This window comes from Salvelinus sp. IW2-2015, linkage group LG5, assembly GCF_002910315.2.
Source record: "Salvelinus sp. IW2-2015 linkage group LG5, ASM291031v2, whole genome shotgun sequence".
Lineage (NCBI taxonomy): Eukaryota > Metazoa > Chordata > Actinopteri > Salmoniformes > Salmonidae > Salvelinus > Salvelinus sp. IW2-2015.
In genome coordinates this window covers 4,531,728-4,555,303 of record NC_036844.1, presented here as the reverse complement: position 1 = coordinate 4,555,303, position 23,576 = coordinate 4,531,728, and the positions used below count along the sequence as shown (strand labels likewise).

Below are 23,576 nucleotides of genomic sequence, written 5' to 3'. Positions count from 1 at the left end.
CCCCCCCCCCCCCCCCCCCCGCCCCCCCCCCCCGTAATCTTCATTCTGTGTAGAGAATGGAGACGGAAAAGAGAACATCTGCCTAAAATATTGAGCTCCTCTTTAAATATATATTTGGAGGAATTATAGATGACTCTGTCCATAAATGAGTTTGCTCAAATTATTTTTTAGCATTCCTTTTTGGAGATTAAAGAAGAATTTTATGAATTTTTCTCCATATTCCATCATTAGTCTTATAAAATGGGTAAAAATAATGTATAGCAACCCCAGGTGTAAAATAGTAAATAACGGCTACATCTCAGAGAGTTTTGAATTGTCAAGAGGAGTTAAACAAGGGTGTCCGCTGTCACCATATCTATTCGTTATGGCCATCGAAATGCTAGCTATTAAAATCAGATCCAATAACAGAGGATTAGAAATCCAAAGCTTAAAAACAAAGGTGTTTATGTATGCCGATGACTCAAGCTTTATATTAAGTCCGCAAGCTAGATCTCTGCAATGTCTCATTGAAGATAACTTTTCTGTACTCTCTGGACTAAAACCTAATTATGATAAGTGTACAATATTACATATTGGATCTTAAAATAATACAACTTTTACATTACACTGCAGTTTACCTATTAAATGGACTGATGGTGAAGTAGACATACTTGGTATTCATATCACAAAATATATAAATAAGCTCTCCACAATGAATTTCAATAGAAAACTAATAAAAATAGACAAGATCCTGCAACCATGGAGAGGTTATTTATTTATGGAAAAATTGCCCTGATTAACTCCTTAGTCATATCTCAGTTTACTCACTTACTTATGGCGCTGCCTACTCCTGATGATTTGTTTTTCAAATCATATGAGCAAAAAATATTTTGCTTTATCTGGGATGCTAAACCAGACAAAATAAAGCGTGCCTATCTATATAATGAATATGAATTGGGTGGGATGAGATTATTAAATATAAAAGCACTATACCTGTCTCTAAAAGCTTCACTTATTCAAACGTTTTAATTGAACCCTGAATGGTTCTCAAGTAGATTACAAAGAAAAGCTCATCCATTAAAAAAAAAAAACGCCTTTTTGCAGATTGCCATGTCTCATTTTCATATAATTGAAAATTATACTTTTTCAAAGTATCTATCTTTTTCAAACAAGCATTGCAGAGCTGGCTACAATTTCAATTTCATCCCCTGAAAAGATAGAACAAATATTATGGCTGAACTCAAATGTGCTGGTTGATAAAATACCTGTATTTATGGGAAAGATGTTTGAAAAGGGTATTTTGTTGTTAAATGATATTGTAAATTGGAATGGTAGAGTTATGCCCTTCATGGAGTTATCAGAATTGACACGCCATGAGTTCTCTGTTTTCTTTATATTTTGGTTAGGTCAGGGTGTGACTAGGGTGGGTACGTTAGTTTTGTATTGTCTAGGGTTTTTGTATGTCAAGAGTTGTTGTAGGTCTAGGTGATTTATATGTCTATGGTGGCCTGATATGGTTCCCAATCAGAGGCAGCTGTTAATTGTTGTCTCTGATTGGGGATCATATGCAGGTAGCCATTTTCCCTTTTGTGTTCGTGGGTTCTTGTCTATGTGTAGTTGGCTGTCAGCACTCATTTGTATAGCTTCACGGTTCGTTTTGTTATTTTTGTTAAGTGTCCATTCTTATAATAAAGAAGAATGTACGCATACCACGCTGCGCCTTGGTCTCCTCCTTTTGACGGCCGTGACAAAAATTGTACGGAAGGTCTGCTCAATCAAAGAGTACAACTAATTGATTACAGCATTACTGTAATGCAGGTGGCAGCAGGAGGAGGTAGGGAACTGGTCTGTCTGCCCAATATAAAGGATCAAAACTGGCAGAGGAATATAAATAGGATGGCAGTTTCATTTGAGGACCAGGATGATTAAAACTGTGCCATACAGATTGCAAAATATTTGGGAAGAGATTTTTGATGTACCGATTCCATGGTACACGGTGTATGAGTTGATATATAAAACAACGCAAGATTCAAGACTGTGCTTTTCAGCTAAAATTATTATATAGAATTCTTTCCACACACAAAATGTTGAATATTTGGGGCATAAAATCATCTCTGCAGATTTAGTTGTGAGGATGCATAATCAATAGACCATATATTTTGGTATTGCCCTCAGGTAGCCTGTTTCTGGTCTCAGGTTCAGGAATGGCTGAAAATGCATAGCATTAATCTAAAATTGACCCTAGAAATAGCACTGTTAGGAGATCTAGAGAGACCGGGTCAGTCAATTACTAATATACTAATACTCTTAGTAAAAGTATTTATCTTCAACTCGCAATCTGTGGATTTTATTCAATTAAATAGATTGAAATTGTACGTTAAACATCACAGCATATTTGAAAGATATATGTTTCGTAGAAATCCGAAGAGGGTGGTCAGCAGCAGAAATAGGTGGGATGGGCTGAGGGGAGCTGAGGGTTGGGATGTGGAATTAGAGACAAGTGGGAGTGGAGTTGCTGTGCGGGAGATAGGATGATGGTCAAAGATAAAAGTCTAAAATAAAGTCAAAATAAAACATAATAAAAAGTAAGTTTGAATGACACTGYGGGYCATTGCTTTAACAGCTAATGCCGGTTTGCCTGAGGCTGATGCTGTGCAGGTGTTTGTACACATGCATATACACACACTCATTCAAATAAACGCATACAAGAACACACACATGCATGTAATAGTGTCAGACATGCACACAAACATATACATTTGGCATTGCTGTTATGATTTTATTTGTTATTAGTTTTTTTTGCATTGTTTGCTGTTTTCTTCTGTCTTTTTTCTCTTTGGTWCATTCTCTTGGTTGTTGGTGCATTGGGGGTGGGGAATTTTTCTTCTTGGGGGGGACTGTGGGAGGGGTCTCGAATGGTTGAGGGACAGCTATTGGGGAACTGTGGGGGGGATCTTGGAGTGTTCGGGTTCACGGTTTTTGTCCTGGTGGGAGATCTGTTAATGTGCCCTTGAGCAGGGCATTGACCCTGGATGCTTCTGGGTGTCGCTCTGAATGGGAGTCTGTTGGATGACTGGTATGGTGTAGTTGTTGAGCGGCTTCACTGCAAGTATATTGTATGTTTCGGATATTCAATAAAAAAAAAAAATGCTAAATTATTTCTGTCTTTTCTGAAATTAGGGTCCTACCCTGTTCATGTAAAAATGACCAAATACACTGACTGTTTAAAACAAAACTTTTTTTTTATGGTGAACCTGATCAATCGAAATAGAATCTGAATTGTTGAAAACCCTGATAAGCAGTGGTGTGATTTTGTTGTCTGTGCCCAGGAAGATGTGCTTGTGCAGCAACTGCATCTTAACTCGGAGGTCATAGGAGTGATCAGAGAGAAGACTTCTGTTACTTCAACGTGTACATGCAAAAGTATGTGGACACCCCTTCAAATGAGTGGATTTGACATTTTCAGCCACACCCGTTGCTGACAGGTACATAAAATCAAGCACACAGCCATGCAATCTCCATAGACAAATATTGGCAGTAGAATGGCCTCACGGAAGAGCTCAGTGACCTTCAAGGTGGCACCGTCATAGGATGCCACCTTTCCAATAGGTCAGTTCATCAAATATCTGCCCTGCCAGAGCTTCCCCGGTCAACTGTAAGTGCTGTTATTGTAATGTGGAAATGTTTAGGAGCAACAAAGGCTCAGCCGCAAAGTGGTAGGCCACACGAGCTCATAGAACGGGACCGCTGAAGTGCGTAGTACACAAAAAATGTCTGTCCTCAGTTGCAACACTCACTACTGAGTTCCAAACTGCCTCTGGATGCAACGACAGCACAAGAACTATTCGTCAGAAGCTTCATGAAATGGGTTTCCATGGCCGAGCAAGCCTAAGATCACCATGCGCTATGCCAAGCGTCAGGTGGAGTGATGTAACGCTTGCCACCATTGGACTCTACAGCAGTGGAAACGCGTTCTCTGGAGTGATGAATCACGCTTCACCATCTGGCAGTACGACGGACTAATCTGGGTTTGGCGGATACCAGGAGAATGCTACCTGCCCCAATGCATAGTGCCAACTGTAAAGTTTGGCGGAGGAGGACTAATGGTCTGGGGTTGTTTTTCATGGTTCGGGCTAGGCCCCTTAGTTCCAGTGGAAGGGAAATCTTAATGTTACAGCATACAATGACATTCTAGACGATTCTGTGCTTCCAACTTTGAGGCAACAGTTTGGAGAAGGCCTGTTTCTGCATGACAATGCCACCGTGCACAAAGTGAAATCCATACAGAAATGGTTTGTCAAGAGCGGTGTGGAAGAACTTGACTGGACTGCACAAAGCCTTGACCTCAACCCTATTGAACACCTTTGGGATGAATTGGAATGCTGACTGCGAGCCAGGCCTAATCGCCCAAAATCCGTGCCCGACCTCACTAATGCTCTTGTGGCTGAATGGAAGCAAGTCCCTGCAGCAATGTTCCAACATCTAGCAGGAAGCCTTTCCAGAAGAGTGGAGGCTGTTATAGCAGCAAAGGGGGGACCAACTACATATTAATGCCCATGATTTTGGAATGAGATGTTCTACGAGCAGGTGTCCACATACTTTTTGTCATGTAGTGTATCTACCTCAATTACCTCGTACCCCTGCACATCGACTTGGTACTGGTACCTATTGAATACAGTATAGCCAAGTTCTCGTTACTCATTGTGTATCTATTACCTTTTTTACTTGTTTTACTTTTTGATTATTTCTCTATTTTCTTTCTCTCTGCATTGTTGGGAAGGTAGGTAAGCAATTCACTGTTAGTCCACACCTGTTGTTTAGGAAGCATGCGACAAATAAAACTTGATTTTATTTGTTTAGAAATTTTTGTTTGTTTGACATTTGACAATGTAACAAAAAAAGAAAGCAATGTAACACATAATAAAACTCTGATTCAAACTATAACTCAAAACTATGTGTGAAAACACCCTGTCACTCATGGTTGGCTGTGGCCTCAGCGGGTGAAGAGACGGAATGAGGGAAGGGATGGAGGGATGAAGGGAAGGAGAGAGGTCCAGGGAGGGAGCTGGCCACAGCCATGCCGCTAACTGGGAACATTTGGATTTCATTTCGGGCTGGGAGTGGCTGCTGCGACGAGCGAGTGAAGGAGAAAAAGAAAGAGAGAGAAAAGAGAGCAAGAGTGACTTGTCCCGTCTGCACTCTCGCCCCCTCGCATAAACATCGGCCACCTCCTACAGCCTACTAAACTTGCTCCCCTCAAGAAAAAATACAGAACGATAAAAGAACACCTAGCAAATACCCTCCAACCCAGAAAAATCTTCAAGTCTGAGTTCAAGAGCCCTCGAGTCGCTGCGAGTCCCAAGCTTCTGATACACCCTCTCCACCACCCTCCCTCCAACCACTGAGACATATAATCACCCACTAACCTATCATCTGATCTCAGATCTGCCCTTACGCAACACACTCCTTCTCACCCCTAGTACAGTAGGTTCCTTTTACATATACCAGGTCCTTATATATCCTTTATTTCTCTCCTACCCCTAATGTGTGGCTTCCTCTGCCCATGATTGAATGGCTGTTGAGCAGGCAGGACAGGAATAGCAATTATATATCCCAGGCCTGTGACAGAAGCAAGTGTTGCTGAAGAGAAGAGAGAGAGGGTTAAATTGAAGCAGCTGGCAAGACTTCTGGACTTGTGGACAGCTCTGGAAAGAAGGGAAGGCCATATTATTTTTGTCATTGGTAATTAAGGACAAGACGACAGTCCTGTGGCGAGTGGCAATAGAGTTAGCCAGGGAAGGTCAAACCAAGCCAGAGGAACAGGGTGTTCTGTCTGACGGACTGTGACTGTGTGTGTGTGTGTGTGTGTGTGTGTGTGTGTGTGTGTGTGTGTGTGTGTGTGTGTGTAACATTGGAAACCAGGCAGAGCAGGCCCCCACTGCCCAGCCACCAGCCAATGATAACGGAGAAGGAAGTCTAACTGAGAGATTTTTCATGGCGACCCCTGGGTTCAACAGGTTTAATGGGGGTCACGTGAGGTTCTTCCACTCTCCTATTTACTCTCGCTCCCTCTCAATCCATCTTCCTGTCTCCCCTCACTGCCTTTCTACCAGGCCTCTCTCATCACTTCTCACAAGCCTCTCTCTCTACACAGAGATATACTTCCTTCTCACCGTCCACAACCGTTCATATTGGTAGGGCAGCATTGTATGAATCCACTCGAGCCCATAAGTTACAGAAAAGTTAAGTTATAAAATTAGTTAAAATGTTAGATATGCCTCCAGGCAAAAATGGAGAACAGGTGGAATACATGGAAAATGGAGACTTACAAAATATGGCCATTTCTGGGGTGTGCTGCAGCTTTGAGAGATTGTTGCAAGGTGGGCAGATGTTGTTTTGCATGGCCAGGGCAATTTGTCAAGCCAAAACTCAGAAGGGGAGCTCGCCAGTGTCTAACCTCTGCACCCTGCTAACCCGTGAGACAGATCTGTGGGTCGCGTTCAGTAAGCATTAAATGATTTACAAGCGATAAAACTGTAGCTGTCATTCCTGAATGGTTTTTGGCCATTGAATGAAGCCTCTGGGTCTGTGCAAACCGAATGGCATCCTAAAGATATAAGAGCGATGGTGTTGAAAATTGGACTATGGATAGGACATGGTCAATGAAAGACAGGGTGAGAGACAGAGGTTGATAAAAAGAGGGAGAGAGTGAGAAAGAGAATGAGAGAAATGAAAGAGTGGTAGATTGAAGGAGAAAGATGAAGGAAAGAGAACCCACATAAAATGTATATAGTGTATACTATAGAAGGAATACTATAGTATTTACTGTAGTGTTTTTGTGGACTCTACTGTAGTATATTGTAGTATTTACTGTAATGTTTTTGCAAACAGTAGTATACAGAGTATTCCAGAGTTTCTGCTCTTTTCTATGTAGAGTTCAGGGCTTCTGCTTTCTTTAACGTGTAGGTTTCTCACTTACGGGTGGCACAAATTGGGATAGGGGGAGGGGAATGGGCAGGGTATATGCAATTTAAATACTGTAGTATTTCCGATAGTTTTATACAGTAAATGTAGTGTTTTTGCTGACATTTCTGTAGTATTTACAACAATGTTTTTTTGTGTGGATATTATTCTACAGCAGGTATTCCTAAACAGCAATGCCGTCGGGGGTACGCCAAATAAAAATGTGATTCATTTTTTTTTTAAATTAAATTTAATTCACATTTTCAAGCAGTACATTTATATTTTCCAACAGGGCTATACATTTAGGTGAGGCTTTTTTCTCTTGCCTGAGTAGCCTCGTTTCACTGCCAAAAAGTAAACCATCTAGTGTTCAGCGAAATAACAACACAATGTCAAATACAGGTAGCCTGTCAAATAATTAACATGCAATCACATTAACCATTACTCTCTCGTGGGAATTCCACTAATGGTCCGTATGTAGCCAAACGTATGTAGCTCATTCTAATGGTTAAAAAAAAGTAAGGCCAGCGTCCATAGAGACACATACTAGTTCTACTGGTAGTACTGCTACTACCAGCAGTACTACACCTGCAAGTTGTTCTGCTTCCATGAGCACATCCAATGCTAGCATCAGTAATTCTACATTTGTTGTTAGCCCAACTAGCATGGACAATGACAGTTGTGAATCTGATGCAGCCGAAGAGCTACTGCCCCGAACAACAGACAGGGACGTTGGACCATCGAAGAGGTGCAAATATGATGAGAACTACATTGATTTGGGGTTCACTTACATTGGGAGTAGTGCCTTTCCTCAGCCACAGTGTGTTATATGTGCTAAAGTACTATCTCACAACTCGATGAAGCCTTCACTCTTGCGCAGACATTTAGAAACAAAACATGCCAAAAATAAACCACAGGAGGTTTTTGAGTGAGAATTAAGACATGTATAATACCATTAATTATTATTATAACATTAATAAGAAGGGGCTAGAAGCATCTTATATGGTGAGCTACCAAGTGGCTAGGACAGGCAAGCCACATACTATTGTGGAGGACTTAATTCTTCCTGCTGCAGCGGATATGGCTGGGACAATGCTGGGGGAAAAGGACAAAAAAACTATACAGACAATTTCTTCATCAAACAACACTGTTTCACGACACATCAGTGACATTACAGGAGATGTTTCGAAACAATTACTGCTTCGCATACAAGCCAGTGAATTCTATGCGTTACAGCTGGATGAGTCAACAAACGTGGTGGTCCTGGCACAGCTCCTGGTATATGTCCATTACGTTTATGGGGGGGGGTCAATTAAGGAAGACATCCTCTTCTACAAACCACTGGAAACCAGGACAACATGCAAGGATATTTTTTAAATACTCGACAGCTTTGTGACATCAAATGGACTTTGGTGGTCAAGATGTGTTGGTATCTGTACTGATGGCGCAAAAGCCATGACAGGGAGACATAGTGGAGTGGTAACGCGCATGCAAGCAGTTGCTCCCGACGCCACTTGGGTACACTGCAGCATCCACCGAGAGGCTCTTGCTGCCAAAGGAATGCCTGACAGCTTGAAAGACGTTTTGGACACTACAGTGAAAATGGTTAACTTTGTTAAAGCAAGGCCCCTGAACTCAGAATTTTCTGCACTATGCAACGATATGGGCAGCGACCAAGTATTGCTTTTACAACATACAGAAGTGCGCTGGTTATCAAGGGGCAAAGTATTGACATGTATTTTTGAATTGAGAGACGAGCTTAAAGTTTTCTTTACTGACCATAATTTTCACTTGTCTGACCGCTTACATGATGACGAGTTTCTCACACAACTGGCCTATCTGGGTGATGTTTTTTCTCGCCTGAATGATCTGAATCTAGGATAACAGGTACTCTCCGCGACTATATTCAATGGGCGGGACAGAATTGAGGCTATGATTAAGAAGTCGGAGCTCTTCTCTGTCTGAATTAACAAGGACAACACACAGGTCTTTCTATCATTGTATGATTTTTTTGTGTGCAAATAAACTCAAGCTTACGGACAATGTCAAATGTGATATAGCGAAGCACCTGAGTGAGTTGGGTGCGCAATTACACACATACTTACCTGAAATGGATGACACAAACAACTGGATTCATTATCCCTTTCATGCCCTGCCTCCAGTCCACTTACCGATATCTGAACAAGAGAGCCTCATCGAAATTGCAACAAGCGGTTCTGTGAAAATGTAATTTAATCAGAGGCCACTGCCATATTTCTCGCTCAGGAAAGCCTGCCTTGGCAAATCGGGCTGTTAAGACAATGATGCCTTTTGCAACCACGTACCTAATGTGAGAGTGGATTCTCGGCCCTCACTAGCATAAAGCTAAATACAGGCACAGACTGTGTGTGGAAAATGATTTAAGACTCTCTCCAATACAACCCAACATTGCAGAGTTATGTGCATCCTTTCAAGCACACCCTTCTCATTAACCTGTGGTGAGTTATTCACAATTTCCGATGAGCAAATAAAGTTTTATATGTAAGATGGCTAAATAAAGAGCAAAATTATTGATTATTATTATTATTTGTGCCCTGGTCCTATAAGAGCTCTGTCACTTCCCACGTGCCGGGTTGTGACAAAAACACACTCATTCTTATGTTTAATAAATCGTATAGTGTGTGTGTGGCAGGCTTACAATGATGGCAAAAAAACAACATTTGAGATTGCGCTGACCCTGGTGCTAGAGGTGGACGTTGAATGTTTGAAGGGGTACGGGACTATAAAAAGTTTGGGAACCACTGCTCTACAGTATTCTACAGTATACTACAGAATTCTATACTAATTACTACACATGAACGAAGGATACTACAGTGTGTAGTATAGTATTATACAGTATACTATAGTTTACTGTAGGATTTCTGTTTATGTGGGAAAGAACGAAAGAGAGGAAATTATAGGGACATTTTGTCCTTTCACTGTAATATATTGTTTTTTCCAATAGTCAGCTCTTTCTTCAAATTTGGACTCATTAAGGTTGACATAAAACAAAAATAAGTGTGCCATCGTCACCGTAGCATTAAATATGGAGTGTGATCTTGTTGTAAACGCCGGCTGCTTCTCTCGCTACGTAATAATATTCACATTCACGGCAAAACATACACAATCTAATTTCCCCCCTCTGCCTACACAGCATAACCCAAAATGTAGGATCCTTTCAATGAGCAAATTAATTGTTTGTTAATAAGATAATAAGATTAATAAGTTTAAGTTTGTCCTTGAAGGGAACTTTGCCTTAGACATTCAAGTTTTATGTAGCCCATTTATCACACACTCAACAATGGCATCGCATTTCTTCTGAGCACATTCTAATTAGGTGTGTTTTGCTGAAGGCAAAGCACAACTTTAGATTTCTCTCATAGTCGTATTATTATTCTATTTCTTCAGCCCGCTCTAGAGCCATTCAAACTCAGCCCGCTCTAGAGCCATTCAAACTCAGCCCACTCTGGAATGATTCAAGCTATTAACACAACACTTTTAACTGTCCAGACCGCCCCAATTTAGATTGCTTGAGAATGTATTTTTGATAGCATTTAAACTTTTTAAACTACAACAATATTTATATTAGCTTCCCAATGCATTTCAATGGCAAAAAAAGACCCATAGACTTGAATGGTAAAAAAATAAAATAAAATGAAACACCCAAATTAAGTGTCTTAAAAGGATATTGGGCCACCACGAGACACCAGAACAGTTTCAATGAACCTTGGTATACAGTGCATTCCGAGAGTATTCACACCCCTTGACTTTTTTCATATTTTGTTCTGTTCAAAAATATTTTTAAACACTATTATTGCACAAAAAAGTGACTTCATGCAACTTATTATGTGACTATTAAACACATTTTTACTCCTGACCATTTAGGCGTGCCATAACAAAGGGGTTGAATACTTATTGACTCAAGCCATTTCAGCTTTTAATTTCAGCTTAAAATTTGTAAAAATTTTATTAGAAATATCCTCTTTGACATTATGGGTATTGTGTGTTGGACAGTGACACAAAATCTTAATTTAATCAATTTTAAATTCAGGCTGTAACACAACAAAATGTGGAAAAGTCAAGGGGTGTGAATACCTTCTGAAGGCACTACAAGTCTCTGGAGGGATGCGACGCCATTCTTCCATGAGAAAATCCATAATTTGGTGTTCTGTTGATGGTGGCTGTGTACAATTGGGTTGAGATATATACCTCATTACTCAAGTGTTTCCTTTATATTTTCAGTTACCTGTATCTCGTCTCACCGTTCAACTTTATCCCAACACTAAGATGTTCAGACTGACCCAACTTAGGTTGCTTGCAATCAGATTTTTTATACTTTTTGAACTATAACCATTTTAAATGTTCATAAAAGCTCCATAGGCTTCAGACTGACCCAATTTAGATTATACAGATTATTTATACAATTATTACTTTTTGAAATATATTCATTTCAAATGTGCATAAATTAACATGGGTTTGAATGAGAACCATATGAATACAGAGGTAGCTTTTCAAAATGCTCCTGCTCCTTGGCCATTTAAGCTACAAGACCAACTTGAAAACATAACCAGTCACTACCATTTCTCTTGCATATGTACAGTATATACTGTATTCTGTATTATCTAGTGCATCGTAGCCTATGCCGCTCGGTCATTGCTCATCCATATATTTATATTTAGAAAATCTTATTCCATTCCTTACTTAGATTTGTGTGTATTTGGTATTTGTTGTGGAATTGTTATTACTTGTTAGATATTGCTGCACTGTCGGAACTAGAAGCACAAGCATGTCGCTACAATCACATCTGCTAACCATGTTTATGTGACCAATAACATTTGATTTGATATAAATGTCACCAGAAAACAGCTTAGACAAATGCAAACGAAGCTACTTTGCTGTTATTCTGGCTTCACTTTTTGACGTGACTGTAAGTTAGCCGTAGTTGGCTAGCTATAACAAGCAAGAGATAACAACATTGCCAGCCAGTATGGGAATGGAACAAAAAGACTGAATGACTAGTACGTCTCTAGCAACGGAACCAATAGAACGAACGACCAGCTGGCTTGGTTAGCAACCCTTGATTTGTGTTGGGACTATAACTTGTGGAAGGATGATATAATATGAATAAATTCATCAAAATAACGTTTTTAATTAAAATATGTCAATCATTATTTGAATATGTTGGTAACCTGTTGTATAAAAGTCATAATGCCCTCGAAGCCGGTGTTTGGAGGATATATTGGCATGGTTTGCCTGCCCTCGACTTCATCTCGGGCCTAACAACACCAGTGCCAATATATCCTCCAAACAAAATCAAATCAAATTTGATCTGTCACATGCGCCGAATACAACAGTTGCAGACATTACAGTGAATTGCTTACTTACAATCCCTTAACTAATAATGCTTTAAGAAGTTTTAAGAAAAAGTAGAAAATACAAGTAACAAATAATTAAAGAGCAGCAGTAAAATAAAAATAGCGAGGCTATATACAAGGGGTACCGGTACAGAGTGAATGTGCGGGGGCACCAGTTAGTCAAGGTAATTGAGGTAATATGTACACTACCGTCCAAAAGTTTGTGGTCACTTAGAATATCCTTGTTTTTGAAAGAAAAGCACATTTTTTGTCCATTAAAATAACATCAAATTTATCAGAAATACAGTGTAGACATTGTTAATGTTGTAAATGACTATTGTAGCTGGAAACGGCAGATTTTTTCATGGAATATCTACCTAGGTGTACAGAGGCCCATTATCAGCAACCTTCACTCCTGTGTTCCAATGGCACGTTGATTATGAGAGCTTGATCGTATTGTACCTATTAAGTGCCGGTAAAACCCATCCAATTTGTGGGAGGTGCTTCAGGAAGCATGGGGTGAAATATCTTCAGATTACCTCAACAATTTGACAACTAGAATGCCAACGGTCTGCAAGGCTGTAATTGCTGCAAATGGAGGAATACTTTGACGAAAGCAAAGTTTGAAGGACACAATTATTATTTGAATTATAGGAAATTTCTAAGTGATCCCAAACTTTTGAACGGTAGTGTACATGTAGGTAGAGTTAAAGTGACCCTGCGTAGATAATATACAGAGCATAGCAGCAGCATTAAAGAGGGGTCTGGTAGAAACTAATTCACCTCCTCTCAATGGGCTGGGATTAGTGCCAGACACCCAAACAGTGACCCTGCCCAGCTCTGCAGCCTGTGAATGGGACGGACTCATGCTTCAATGATCCCTGTTTCTGCCAATCGCATAGCCCCAGCCCACGGATTCTGGAGGCTCAGCCAATGGGGAGTGTTCATTCTGTTCACATGACTGAATTTGCGCCTTTCCATCAACTGGGTCATATATAGTTCATTTCAAGTGGGGCAGAGGAGGCTGGGTGGAAGCATGTTCAAAACGTTGTCTAGCCTGGTGAGTGAGTGAGTGAGAGAGAGAAACTCCCATTCCTCTCATTTCCAGTCCAACTTTTCACAAGAGCACATTTAGTGGAAATCATCCTCTGCTCAATGTTGCTCGCTGCTGTGCTCCCTCTTTTTTTCATCCTATTTTCCCCTTTTTGTGTATTTCCGTTTATTTGATTTCTGGACAGATTACTCTCATTTCTCAAGCGTGCCCCCCCCACCCCCATGTGACGCGGGGAGAAGCTCACAGGACGTACTTCTCTCTTTGTTTAGGTAAGCAAAATAAACATAATTCTTTCCTCCTGTCCACTGTGTGCAATGGTGCTGTGCTGTGACTAACTTACTCCCCTGAGCATGTTTCGCTTTCCTTTTTTTCTCTCGCCGCTCTGTTCACTTCCACTTCTGCAGTGGTTGCTGTTTCATTTTAGACCAGCTTCATGTCCAGGTGTGCTTGTCGGTTCAAAGACCGTTTGGGGTTAAGATTCCATTCGAACAGAGAGGGTCTACTTCGTAATTAGTCGCTAGTCACTGCCACCGGCGACAGGGTGAGGACGTTTATTGTCATCGCTACCGACATTGTCACCGGCAAATCCGTTAGCACAGGTGGGTGGGTGGGTGGAGGGAGGGGGATTTTCCGGGAGAGAAAAGCAGTTTTTCTTTCCATGGAGAGTGTGTGGAGAAGGGGGTTGTCGGGGTGAGACTAGGGGAGTTGCGACGTGCCTGACGACGACGGGGGATGGAGAGGAGAGCCCGGCCTTGAGGAAAAAGAAGGGGTCGTGATTGTGGAGTGAGGACCTGGGATACACATTGGACAAAATCAGAAGGCCCGGCCCCACTGCTAGGGACTGGATAAGACAGGAAAGCTAACTGCTGGGGAGCTGGTGGGGGGAGAGAGACCAAGGGTCACGGAAGCTGGGGTGAGGGAATAGGCCCTGGTTGCAGAGGTGCTTATATGCAGCTTTCGACTGACCGGCTTTTATCCACTCTCTCTCAATTTTTTCCACCTTGGAAAAGAAAGTGGCCAGACGGCAACATGGCAAAATACAAGGAGAGATTTCGTCCCAAAAAAGATGAGGGGAAAGAAATGCAGCAATTATGAAAGGAAGGAGAGCGGGTTGAGGTTTTTTCAGGGAGGTGGGGGTAGAAGGGGGTGTTGGATTGTGTTGAGTGACAGGAAATGCTTTGTCTGACCTTTTGTGTGTTTTTTCTCCAAAGCTAAAAGAGGCAATGACAACAATATTTGCTTCTAAATATAAAGTGTCAACTTTAAACAAGCTACTATCCCCATTCAAGTGATTTTTAAGTGGGAGATCAAACCGCATTTATCCATAAGACGGAAGTCAAATCCAATATTCACATATCTCAAAAATCTAAATTCTTTAAATAACTGTATCGGTCAACTTGGGTTAAGAGGAAGCTGGGAAGCAATATGACATAAATCTCTTGCGGTTTCTGCTCAAATGTGATTAAAGTCTGGACACCGGTAGCTAAAATAGAAACATTGCCTGGGGCAAAGTGAAGGATAGTACAGGATAAATCAGAACAGTCAGAGTCAGACAATGTTGCAGTTGCATAGAAACTCAGTTAGTGCTACCACTGCTCAAGGTTTTTTTTTCTCACACACGTTCAGTAAGGCGATGTTGGCAAGTACCCGCTGATATTTGTGTAAACTAGTTGATGACCAGTAGGACCAGTAGCAGTGCGTGGGTAAAATCACTGAGGAAGCCAAGCCAGTAAAAAAGCCATATTACAACCTATGTTGGGATAATTGTGTTGTTTGCTCTATAACCATTAGTACATATGCCACCGTGATGTACAGTAAGGCTGTGCCAACAAAAAGACAAGTCACATAGTGGCGGAATATATTTGTTTCGTTACAAAATAGGAAAGCAACATCTGTCCAGTGAAGTCCACAAAGCAAACAGTTATTTCACCTACAGCATGGTCAAGCATGTTAGTGTTTTCAACAGTTTACTAAACGACTACAGATTTATAACCACAGAGTTACCGCAAGTCAGCACAAAGACAACAGGAGCACTGCCTCCACTATTCCAGACCCATTTCAACTTAAACATTTAAACATCAAATCAACTAGGCTATATATGCTTAGTTTAAAACACTGAAAACAAACTTAAAGATAATCAAAACAATTTAGTCCAATCAATGTTGCTAAATGTCATGTGGCTGTCCATAGTACTGATTTCTGTGTGTGTGTGCAAGTAAAACAAAAAATGTTGACTCACCCTACTTGAAGTCTAGTGGCCAATGCCATCCTCCTGTCTTTGAGGTCTATGGCTCTGTCATACAGTACACTTTTAGTTTTTTGTTGTCATAGGCTAACTAGCTAAAATGCTTGCTAGCCTGACTTCCTCGCATGTGCAACAATGAACCAGCTAAGTTAGTTACCTAATGTGAGCCTACTAGACTACATCTAGGCTACATATTGAACTTCAATCGTCTCAGGCCAATGGCACAACATATTAATTTATTGTAAGATCAGAATCGGTGTCATAATCATTGGCCTGTACAGAGAATTAAGTAAAAACCTCAAGTCCAAATCCCCATCTCCATCCATGGTTTAGGAAAGGGTCGATTTAGCAAGCTAGATACTGCAGGACATCAACACAAGCAGACCAGAAACAGACACCTTTTTCAGAAAATTATATTTTGCAAGGAAGAGATTTGATTGGTCTGAAGCCAAATCCAAACTGGCCTCCCTTGGGTGGTGTTTTGCTGCACCGGGACAACCCACAGTTGAGCTCAGCTCAACGCTGATTGGCTAATTATTTTCTAATGGTTTTTATCAATCAAATGCTATGGCGGCAAGTTGTTATGTTTAGTGCACATGTCCAAACGCTCGCGCAGATGCAGGCGAACTCGGACGAAAACTTCAAAAAGTTATATAACAGGTCGAATAAACTGGTGAAACTAAGTAGCGAATCAATCTTCAGGATGTTGTTATCATATATATCCAATAACGTTCCAACCGGAGCATTCTCCGTCTGTCTGTAGAAGTTATGGAACGCAAGGCGATATCATGAGGAAAGCGCGTGACCAGGAACTGGCAATCTGCCAGACCACTGACTCATTCTCATTCCCCCTCTCATCCGGCCCCACAACACAGTATAAACTTAATTCAACATTCTACAGACTGTTGACATCTAGTGGAAGGCGTAGGAAGTGCACCAGATCCATATCTTACAGGAAATTGAATCGGCAATGAGTTGAACAATGACCAGTCTCAGAATTCTCACTTCCTGTTTGGATTTTTTCTCAGGTTTTTGCCTGCCATATGAGTTCTGTTATACTCACAGACATCATTCAAACAGTTTTAGAAACTTTYGAGTGTTTTATATCCAATWYTAATAATAATATGCATATATTAGCATCTGGGACAGAGTAGGAGGCAGTTCACTATGGGCACGCAATTCATCCAAAAGTGAAAATGCTGCCCCCTATCATAAAGAAGTTAATGGTCAAGTATGTGGGGAAGCCTGGCTTCTCTTGGCATCCATGAATACACACCACTGTTGATGACAGGGCCAACAGTGGGGGCAACCAGCCAGACAGCAAACTAGGAGCAAGAATTTGGCTTTTTTTTCTCTCTACTTTATGAGGGATGTAGAGGAGGGCAACGGTTTGTTTAAGCTGCCCTTATGGCCTGAGGGACACCTTCACTTTGTTCACATGCAGCCATTAAAATGTCCTAGTGCCTTAGCCATGCCTTAGCTATCGTCTACCCCTCTACCCCTCCTCCCTCTGGTGTCTGTACGTCCTCCTGCCTCTCCCAGCCTCTACCTGGATTTGAATAGAAGCCAGACAGGCAATTCACTGGGCTCAGTCGCCATTCAAATACGCTGGCCAGACAATGGGGATCAGTTAGCACCCAGTCCTAAAACCAACCCCCTTCCCCCAACCAAGAGTGGAGCTGCGCCGAGCAGGAGAAAAAGAGGGAGGGAGAAAAGAGGGGTTGCGATTGAGAGGGTTAGTGTACAGAAGGTGGGTGTTTTTTGGAGGAAGGGGGGTCAGGATTTGAGGAGAGGGTGGTAGCAGTGGACAGGAAATGTCTGCCTTTGATAAACCCCTTACAGATTGGCACTCCCCAAAAGGAGCGGGCCATGGCAACATTCCGTCTGAACCTTCCACCTGGGGGCCCTTTCTCAGCCAATTTGGTGCAGTAAAAAAAATGTGTGAGGAGAGAGAACGAGGGATAGAGCAAAACGACGTCAAGCCCCAGAACCTACCTTCCACTTCTTCTGCCAATGACACGGTTGTTAAAGAAGTCAGGTGCCACAAAAACAAACACTCAAAAGGAGGGGAGGGGAAGGGGGTTAATTTATGCCACCCCTCCTTCTTTCCAAGGTCCTCTCTCTCTCTCTCTCTCTCTCTCCTATGTCTCACCATGCATCTGCATTCCTACCGGCAGTTCCTCTTTTCATCTTTTTTTATCCCTCCATCTCTCCCCCTCTTTCAGAGAGGAACCGCAGACATGCTTGTCACAGACTTTAGGGAGATCGCTTGAGTCGTAATCTCTAGAACATACATCAATAACAAAGGAAAAGAACAACAACAAGAGTAAGTGAGGTTAAAAAAAATAAACAACCCCCCCAAAAATCTGCAACATCTTATCTCGCACTATTGACCCCCTTCATCTAGCTAGCAGCTACACTCCAACCCGCTAGGCTAAGCGTGGTCGGGAATGTAGTGAGCGAGTAAAAGTAGACGTTGTTTACGTTTCCGAGACAAGGGCCCAACCTTGTCAAAGCCCTTAATTGTAACTTTCTTCTGCAGTGGAGGGAATGGAGCCGCCTGGCCAAGGCACCAACCTTAAAACTGCTCCCTGTCAGCTCAGTTCTGCATCGCTGCTTATAGACAAAGACATACGTGTGTGTGTGTGTGTGTGTGTTTCGGGTTCGCTGTGGTCACCTGTGCCGTTCTGTCCTTTGCTTTGTGACCCCCTTTACCTCCCATGGTGCCTTTGGGCAAGACAGGTTTGAAGTGTTGAATGGACGGGCACCTGCTTGGACTTCCACCTGCTTGGACTTCCACATGGAAGACGTGGAAAATGTGTGTGTGTGTGTGTCTTGGAGGCCACCTTGGCAAGGCAGGGAAGCATTGTGTTTTCAGTTTTTCACTTTAAGGCCTACTACCTGTGAGGATGGATATATAGTTAGCTAGCACTGACTAATACAGAGTGTTGTGTGATATACCGTGGGGCGGAGTGTGACTTTGGGTCCTACTACTTGAGAGGATGGATATATAGTTAGCTAGCATTGACTAATACAGAGTGTTGTGTGATATACCGTGGGGCGGAGTGTGACTTTGGGTAAATGCTTGTATGTGTGTGAAAGAGTGCACGTGTGTGTTAGAGGGTATGCGTGTGAATGGAAAGGGAGAGGGATTGAGCATATGTGTCAATCTGCGAACATACTATACAGTCAGGAGCATCCATTATAGCTGACAACCAACTGTTTGTTTTTAGCGTCCTCACAGCTTTCCAAACCCTTATGCTCCCCTTAAAATGTATTACATTAAGCCATTTTGGCTGTTACGATAGCTGCCGTTTCATGTGTGTGATGTGTGTTTTTAATGATTAAGAGTAACAGATTGACAATGTCAGTGGCGTGTGTGTGTGTGATTAAGAGTAACATATTGTGTGTGTGTATGTATGTGTGTGAGTGTGTGTGTTTATGTTTGGAGGGGATGTGTGCTAGGTGACATGGCAGGAGAGGCTGTAGTATGCAAAGCTGTTTCCACATGCCCAGAGAGAAGCCCCTTCTAGTCTCGTTCAGTGACTCAAAGCATTCCTGAGCACTATAATAACTACAGCCGCACTGCAAAGCAAACAAAACGCTAAATACAAAAGCTAAAAATAGGGCCCGGACGGGAATACTCATGATTAATAACTTCTTAGGGATAGGGGGCGACATTTTCACTTTTGGATGAATTGATGCCCAAATTAAACGGCCTCGTACTCTGTTCTAGATCATATGATATGCATATTATTATTACTATTGGACAGAAAACACTGACGTTTCTAGAACTGTTTGAATTATATCTGTGAGTAAAACAGAACTCATATGGCAGGCAAACTTCCAAAGAGGAAGTGAAAATTCTGAAATGGGTCGCTGTGAAAGGCATTGCCTATTCAATTGCCTTATATTTATGGATCTGTATGCACTTCATACGCCTTCCACTAGATGTCAACAGGCAGTAGAACGTGGAATGAAGCATATAGCTTCATGTGGGACCGGATGAGAGCCTTTGGAGTGACAGGTCAGGCAGATTGCCAGTTTTTGGCCACGCACACTGTGATGTCCTTGTCTACAATACGTTAGATAGACATGAAGAAATACTCCGTCTGGGACGTTATTGGATATATATGAGAAAAACATCCTGAAGATTGATTTTTAACTGAGTTTGACCAGTTTATTCGATTTGTAATATCACTTTTTGAAGTTTTCGTTCATTTGCGTAAAGTTCGATGGACACGTGAAATACACATGCTAGCCAAAGTTGCTAATTCGACAGAAGTAATGGACATTATAAAACAAAAAAACMATTTATTGTGGAACTAGGATTCCTGGCACTGCATTCTGATGAAAGATCATCAAAGGTAAGGGAATATTTATGATGTAATTTCGTATTTCTGTTGACTCCAACATGGCGGAGAATGGCTGAGCGCTGTCTCAGATTATTGCATGCTGTGCTTTTTACTAAAGTTATTTTTTAAATCTAACACAGCGGTTGCATTAAGAACCAGTGTATCTTTAATTATATGTTAAACATGTATCTTCATCAAAGTTTATGATGAGTATTTCTGTATTTCATGTTGCTATCTGTAATTACTTTCGCTATTTTGGAGCCATTTCTGAACATGGCGCCAATGTAAAACCACGTTTTGTGGCTATAAATATGCACATAATCGAACAAAACATAAATGTATTGTATAACATGATGTCATATGACTGTCATCTGATGAAGTTGTTCAAAGGTTAGTGATTAATTTTATCTCTATTTGTGGGTTTTGTGAAAGCTATCTTTGATGTGAAAAAATGGCGGTGTGTTTTTGGATATTGTGGTGAGCTAACATAAATATGTTGTGTTTTCGCTGTAAAACATTTTAAAAATCGGACACGTTGGCTGGATTCACAAGATGTTTATCTTTCATTTGCTGTATTGGACTTGTGATTTCATGAAATTATATTATATTTTAAGAGAGGCAACAGGTTCTCAGAAGATTAAATTGAGTTTTTAGCAAATTTGCGGGGGAAATGGATGTCTGGACAAAATATAGGCTGTTGAGTTCTAAAGTGAAAGTGATATACCTCTTCAGTGAAAATGTATTTGAATAAATAAGGAAAATAGGCAGCATGAAACTAACACAATGAAGCAAAGATGGAGGGGTGGCGAATCTTGTTTTACATAAGGGTGGAAATTATTTTGACACAAAAGAAAAGGCTGTGCTCTCGTCCTGTACTGGAAAAAATGTGAAAAGGAACATGCAGTAACACTTGCTCACGGAGTACAGTTTTGGCAGGATTCTACACTAACTTTTTCCAAAGGAGGCGCCAACTTTTTCAGTTGGTGGCACCAACACATGAATTGGTAGCACCGTTTTTTTAAATATAAAAAACTATTGAATTTATAATGACGAGGCATGTTTCCCATAATGTGCCTGCATTCCATACAGAACCAGGCTAATAGTGACAAGCCATGTTTTAAATTAGCATACCCTTGTATTCTTACATTGATTTGAATTGATTTACTGTAACAGCAAAGAAAAGAGACTATTAAAATAAAGTGCAAAATGTACTTATTGCAGATTTCATAGTGCCATGTGTTTTTTTTCTGTGAAATCCCCTAGAGAGCAGAAATTGAAAAATACAATACTTGATACCAACACAGCAAAAAGGACTGATTTCTCCCAGTTTTCTCAGGTTTTCGCTCATGATATCATACATTTGATGCTTAAACCACATCAGGGGACCATTTTTGAGATCTGGGAAAAATCGGAGACATTTTATTTTTTTGTGTAGTTACCTTTTAATTTAGGTGTGCACCAGCAAGACAGTTTGTCATCAGTTTCAAGGATATGAAAAGCTGAGAATATAACTAAACACATTTCTGATAAGACTTCAATTCGTCTTGGGTGCTGTTAAGGCTGCGAAGGTTCAACTGAGATAGGAACAATACCACACCTGAACTTGGTTAAAATAATTGTTTAATTCAATAGTTAATAAATGGCAAATGCAATTTCCGTATATACGGGTTCACTGCACCACCCCGSAGGGTGGAACAAGGAACTGACTTGTTSCTGACAAAGATATTATAATATACTCATGACAGAGATAGTTCCCGCTTCCGAGCCGGCCTGTCAGAGTAGAGACTGGGCGTGGTTTAGACTCACCCAGCCTATCGTTGGTGTTGGCGCTTAAGCTAGTCCTAGCCTCTTAGCGCATGTGATGTCCCGACGCTGTTGCTGTGTAGATTACGCTCCCTCACCCCAAAGACTGAGGTCAGACAGCTCTGCAATATTGTCTGAGCTATTTGCACCTGTATACAAAGCCCACTGTTCTCGCTCAAGGCTAACCACAGCTTCCCAGCACACTTATCTGGAGCTAACTGTTACTTCCAGCACACACACACAGACACCCAGGCTCCCAGGCCAACAGTTGCTAATATTCAATCACATGTGTTATAGTATTGGGTTATAGTGCATAATTCAGAACCTCACACTAGCCACACTTTGTTGCACAATTATAACACACACACATTTCACACTGCTGTTCATATCTTATGCCCTTGTACAATGTTGCATACACACACATATTTCAGGCTGTGGCCCCATGGTTAGGCTATGAGAACCTGTTACTCCTGAGAACAAAGACAAATTGTCAGGCCTACATGTGTCAGTAGCTCAAACTTTAATTAATGTAAAATCCTTCTAGTTTATAGTTCTTTTAGCACGCTAAGCCTAGCAAAACCCCACAGTGCATATTTTTATGTGATTGAAATACTGTCTGCTTGCACAAGTGTTAAAGAGAACACACAACACGCGCATTCGCATTTTCTCCGGAGATACTGAAATAAATATATCATATTTCTCCACTCCTGTTACTGGGACAAAATGAACGTTTGTTGTATAATTTCACTGCAAGAAATGCACAGCCAGCGCAGTGGTCTAAGGCACTGCATCGCAGTGTGACTAGAGATTCTGGGTTTGAGTCCAGGCTCTGTCGCAACCGGCCGCGACCCGGGAAACCCATGGGGCGGCGCACGATTGAACCAGCGTCCCATCGCGCGCTAACGACTCCTGTGTCAGGCCCGGGCGCAGTGCACACTGACACGGTCGACAGATGTACAGTGTTTCCTCTGACACATTGGTGTGTCAAGAAGCAGTGTGTCAAGAAGCAGTGTTTCGGAGGACGCACGGCTCTCAACCTTCGCCTCTCCTGAGTTCGTACTGGAGTTGCAGCGATGAGACAAGACTGTAACTACCAATTGGATACCACGAAATTGGGGAGAAAAAGGGGTAAAAAAAAAAAAAAAGCCTAATTCTGCAGGAGTTTATATTTTATTATGCTACATGTGGGATGTTATAGGCCTACATTCATTGTCCATATTTCATTTACTATTCAATTTAACCCATACTTAAATTAAGAATATTTTGTTTATTCATGGATACAGGCAGGTGCACGTAAACAGCTTATTCGGAATAAGACCTTAAGTGGGATATGAGTTACTATCCGAAATACTGTGCGAGTGTACATGTGGTCATTGGTAGTAGTCAGCCTCGCCATTAGAGATGTTGAAGAGTTATTAGGGGGATATTGCATCATGTTTTAAAAATGAGAAAGCGACCAAAAATGGAACGTATAGAAAACCAGGTTGGATAACCAAGTTGGATAACCAAGTTGAAGCCAACATTCGATGTTGTCTTGTTCATAATAACTAGCATAGAAGTGAGAATGAATAGAAAGGGCGTCTCCATTCAAGTCAATGATGGCATAATGCATGGACTGGCAGCCATTTTGAGCGTACCCATGTCATGAAGTCAAAGCAGGAATTGTACCCTTATCTGTGCTGTGATTTGTTGAGTCAACTCAGCTGACATTACAAAAAATACATTCCACTAAATTAGCTGCATCAGTTAGCATCATTTGAATGAACATTCTACATTACCCATGGCAATCCAGCATCAGTTGATAG

General features: G+C 41.3%; 1 long non-coding RNA gene across 1 annotated transcript in view; it reads left to right on the top strand.

Moving 5' to 3' along the window:
- The first annotated feature begins 13,317 nt into the window (after nt 1–13,317).
- LOC111963822 (uncharacterized) overlaps nt 13,318–23,576 on the top strand; it is a 46,875-nt gene continuing 36,616 nt past the window's right edge. The window contains exons 1-2 of the long non-coding RNA XR_002877299.2: nt 13,318–13,374; nt 13,553–13,637. This is a non-coding gene — a long non-coding RNA (uncharacterized lncRNA). The remainder of the gene's footprint in view (nt 13,375–13,552; nt 13,638–23,576) is intronic.